The sequence below is a fragment of the Bubalus kerabau genome, chromosome 14 (genome assembly GCF_029407905.1).
Source record: "Bubalus kerabau isolate K-KA32 ecotype Philippines breed swamp buffalo chromosome 14, PCC_UOA_SB_1v2, whole genome shotgun sequence".
NCBI lineage: Eukaryota > Metazoa > Chordata > Mammalia > Artiodactyla > Bovidae > Bubalus > Bubalus kerabau.
In genome coordinates, this window is record NC_073637.1 from 7583783 (window position 1) to 7589097 (window position 5315).

At 37.5% G+C, this 5315-nt stretch overlaps 1 non-coding gene across 1 annotated transcript; it reads left to right on the forward strand.

Annotated features, from left to right (window-relative positions):
- The first annotated feature begins 231 nt into the window (after positions 1-231).
- On the forward strand, positions 232-304 carry TRNAG-CCC (transfer RNA glycine (anticodon CCC)). Its single transcript has one exon. It is a non-coding gene; the product is annotated as a tRNA-Gly (tRNA).
- Positions 305-5315: the final 5011 nt, after the last annotated feature.

The window sequence follows — 5315 nt, forward strand, 5'->3', positions numbered from 1 at the left end:
AGATTAAATAAATTGTTCAAATGACATTATCACGCTGTCTCCCAGTAAAATATTTGCACATCACTATGGCTGGATTTATAATATTCTATTGGCAAGTTATATCATACTTGCTTCTATAATGTTAAAGTACTCTGAAGCCAGTTCCTCTTCCTTTTTGCTTAACCGGCATAGAGGCATATTCGTTCTCCACCTAGTTACAAAACATAGTAAACATTTAAAATTCTTGAGACTTCCCTGGTGGTCCAGTGGCTAAGACTCTGCAGTCCCAATGCAGGGGACCCAGGTTCAATCCCTGGTCAAGGAACTAGAACCCACATGTGGCAACTAAGAGTTAGTATGCCACAACTAAAGATTCTGTATGAAGATCCCACAACTAAGACTTGGAATAGTCAAATAAATAAACAAATATTTTCAAAAAATAAAATTCCATTGGGTACAATGAGAGGACTAACTATTTAAATCACTTTTTTTTTTAAGTGGAGCATTCTTTTTCAAATTTCCAGAATGAGCTTAATGTACAGCCAGGATTAGAAGGACTGATCTAGGACATCTAAAGCACTCAGCTACATACACTTAATCTTGTTTTTAGTCCCTCTATCTATAAAATCTTAGTGACAGGGAAATCTGAAGAATTAAATGCAATAGTGGATACAAAACTGCTTAGCATATTGTTTGGCATGTAGCAAATAATAAATAAATATTGGATATTATCATTATTCATGGCTTCCTAGCTGGTGCTAGCAGTAAAGAACTCGCCTGGCAGTGCAGGAGACATAAGAGACACAGGTTTGATCCCTGGGTCAGAAGATCCCCTAGAGGAGGGCATAGCAAACCACTCCAGTGGTTTTTCCAGGCAAATCCCTGGACAGAGGAGCCTAGTGGGCTATAGTCCATAGGGTTGCAAAGAGTCAGACGTGACTGAAGTGACTTAGCACTCACACAGGCATTATCATTATTCATAGTATTCTTGTTATTGTTATGAGTCATAAATATTTGATGATTGAATAGATAAGTTATTTGCCAAGACATAACATATCAGGGCCAGATTTGGGACCAGATCAATCGCATTACTTACTGTAGTATTGGCTTCCCTATGAATATGCCAGGAAATGTGTTTCTCTCAGAATTTCTCCCCACTGGGCTCCTTTACTTGTTCTCAGATTGATCAAGGGATTCAATGCCAATGGAGGTAAGACTGACGCCAGGAAAAAAAGTACACCCAGCACAGTTCTTGGTTGGCAGGCAGCCCCTTCTCCCTACTGCACCTCTTGAGAATCAGGAAGGCAGGGCCACTGATGGCAGATATGGCCAAAATTTCTGTCTGAATTTGAAAGTGTTGAAGGATACTCTATAGATGGAATCTGAAAGTGAAAAGGTCTGACCAATCATCTGGTTTACTGTAGATAAATTCTGTTCTTCAAAGAGCTCAGAAATGAAAGGAGAGTTATTGGGTGGCTAGCCTGTCCAAGAATGATTGGAACAGTTAAGCATCAGGCCTTGATCTCCGGATCTCAGTTCATTCGCTGAACTGTAAATTAGGGATGATAATATCATACCTCCTAGCCGTGTTGTGAAGATCTAGAAAGACAGCATCATGGGAATCTGATTTGGAGTCTATAAGTCTTCTTGCAACTCTGAAGGGGCCATCATTAATGTAACTGTGGTATACACTCAACTGAAAATAAAAGTCATAAAATGTATAGAGTAACGAAGGAAGTTCTTTCGAGGCTGTTTAGTCTATGCATGATCACAATAACCTTGACCAAGTTCACATAATGCACTTTGTCTTCCATTCTTCAAGCTAATGTATTAGTCACACTGCCTAGCCTACAGATGTGATGTGGTCTAAGGCATTTCTTTCAAAACCTCTCACTTTTGTTTTAGATTGACTTAAATACAGAAACAAGACACATTTTCAGGAAATGACTCCTTGCATAAAGTCATGCTTAATGTGATTCCATTTAAGTGGCCACTAACTTTGATCATACTCTTTTAGCCAAAAAGAACATTTAAGGCTCCTAGATAATTATACAACCAGTCACATTTCCACAAAGCCATGATTAACTTATTCAAATATATAACAAGTGATTATATTCTAAGAGCAATTCAGCTAATTGCATTGCATTAAAAAATTAGAAATAAATTAATTCTAAAAGCAAAGTATATACTCAAGTCTTCTATGTAACAGCTTGGGCATAAATATTTAATGCATATGAAATCTTTGATGGGGAGTGTTTGGCAAACATTCACTTGGGAAAGAAATCAACAAATTATGTGATAATTGCTTTTGTGAAGCTTGGTTCAAGAATTAGAGGAAATTAAACTTGGGATTTTAAGGATTGAGGGTATTCTCAGAGCTACACGACTTAAAAACTCCATTCACTTCTCTGAAATCTTAATATATGTGATTATATTTTCTTCACAAGTTGTCTCTGCTACTTTATATTGAAAAATAAAATGCATGTCAGGTACCACACTGGAATCTGTGTAAGAAGCTATGGGTTCAAACATACCCTTGTCATATTTTCCAACTGTGACTTTGAACAAGTGGTTTGCTCTCTGAATACCAATTTTACTTTCCTGTAAATGTAATTGATTTATGATTCATGTATTTATTCTAAACTGGTATTTTAGGGTACGTACTATATGGCAGATCATGTGATAGACACTAAAGTTCAGCAGGAAAAGACAAATGTAGCTCCTGTTTATGTGTGGTTTATGTTCTAGTAAGAACTATATTTTTTTTAAGAAAATATAATTACAAATTACAAGCTATAGATGCATTTAAATTAGAACTCAGGGAAGGAGTGGGGAGTTCAGTTAAGTTATAAAAGCACATGACAAGCCATCTCATTTCATCTGGAGAGGTCAGGGAGGATGTGTATAAGTTGAATCCCGAAGGAAAAATAGTTAAATGACATGAAGTCAGAAGAAACTACAGAGGTAAGGAAGGTAGTTTTCTAGGCAGGACAAAAAGAAAAAAAAAGAATCAGAATATTGTCTCTTTTTGTGTCAATGATTCTTAGAAGTCTCAAATTAAGTAAAACATTAAAAAATGATCAGAAAGCTCCAAACTGTTGGGCCCACTGGTGCCAGAGTCCTCTCTAAGTAGGGGAGGCTTTCTGGCAGTCACAGGAGTGACTGGGAGATTAAGACTCCCTGCAGTGTGATATTCCATATTGCTTGCTACTCGGCTGAGCGTGGCTGGAGGCATAGGTCACACCGAGTCAAAATACAACTCGAGCTCTGAGATCTCAAAGCCAATGTCAATTTAGCTTTTGTTGTCCTATTTAATCTTTCCCGATTCTACCTCAAAATTTTGAGAGCGATTTGACTTAAAATACTGCTTTAGCCTGCACATAGCCTCGATTCTCTTCCCATTTCAGAGGCCGGAAGGGGAGGACTGCAAAGAAGCAAGGTAATGCACCACCATTACCTCGGCAGGTTTTCAAGGGCTCTCTTTCCACCATTTCTCTAAGGTGATTGAAGTCTGTGTGGTATAATTGGAGTGATCATCAGTGTCCCTGCTGGCCTCACTGCCACGGTGCTAATTACTTTGTTACCTGTTTTATTTGTTGGATATTTCTTAGCTCCAACAATTCAGCTCTTACATCAGCCAGTCCAAGCTACAAGCTTTATTCTGCTGCTCAACCACAGCAACATAAGATATCATGGACCTGGCCGGTATTTTTAGCAAGACCTATGCTCTGAAGACTCCTTCAGCCAAGAGGATGGATGTCTTCTACGCTCTCCAGCTTTGGGGCTCCAGAGCTGCTCAGAACCATTGGCTCCACACCTTTAAAACCAGAGAAGAGAATGGTTTCGGTCAACATTCAATGCATCTGGCCTTTATAATTCTTCTTCTCCACTGAAACTCTTTTCATTTCTGTGGCTGAAAGTAGCATTCCAGTTTCTCCAAATAACCACAGCCTTGTATCCATAAGTCTCTCTCTTTTTTTAAAGATTTATGTATTTAGCTGTGCTGGTATGTCATGGTATGTGGGATCTTTTACTTGAAGTATGTGGTATGTGGTATGTCATGGTATGTGGGATCTTTAGTTATGGTATGTGGGATCTTTTACTTGAAGCATGCAGGATCTTTTTAGTTGAGTTGTGACGTGTGGGATCTAGTTCCCTGATCAGGGATCGAACCTGGATCCCCTGTATTGGGAGTGCAGAACCTAAGCCACTGGACCACCAGGGAAGTCACTTGGATCCAAGTGTCTCTTAAGTCACTTCTCAGTAATGTCAATTGATAAGTGTGTATTCTAAAAGGTTATATTAGATGATCAGCTCCTTGGGAGTAGAATTCATTTCTGGTCATTTTAAAATTCACTATGATTCAAAATACAGAGTTAATGCAAAGAAAGAGAGAAAGAAGGCTACTAAGGGAAGAGAGGAGACTGGAGTGGAGAGGTGAGAAAGGAAAGTCATAGGGAAGACAAATGTCAGCATGGCTAGGTACCTGATACATGCCAGGAATTAAGGTGTTGTCATATATAACTCATTTTAACATACATTGATTGTGTAACTTAAAATAAAGAATATAGCTGGAGTCTTCCTTAGAAGTCAGGAGTGACGGTTATAACTCTGTAAGTCTTTAAACTTAAGTCCATTTATTTACTTTTGTTATATGATGAAAACAAATTTAAACCATAGAGATTAGGATTTGTGAATGGGAAGTATGTTATTAATCCTCAAGAGAAGAGCAAACTACACATTATCATCTCCCTTTTCTTTTTCACTTTATGTGGCTTATCTAAAGTCACTCAGCTAACATATAGCAAAAATGAAATTCTCACCCCATAGCCTTTCCTTAGGATCACAATGAAAAGAAAATGTAAATCCAATGAGAGTGTGTAAATAATGGATTTGTACGAGGACAGACCAGCCAAAGGGTAGAGTCTCTAGGTACTATATAGAACAAGGACACTGCTCTATCCTGTGATTAATTTGCATATCTTTGTCCAGATAGCACATCTTTTTAACATAATTGACATGACTGTAGTCGTATTATCAATAGTATCTTATCTACATAAGGATTATTCATCTTAATATGCACAAAGTTATACAGTCTCTTATATCAAATAATTTTCATTGCATTGGTCTGTGCAGTGACTTGTCTGTGGACTCTTTAAAAAATAAAAGTTATAGAAATGGAGTAACAAAAAGTTTTTCAGATGATAAGGGGTGGGGAAATAGCAAGCAGTTGGTAAAAGGATACAAACTTTCAGCTATAAAATGAATAAAGTCTGAGTCTAAGAATCTAAAAATATAAGCAAACAGACAAAAAATCAAATAATTTTCACACAATA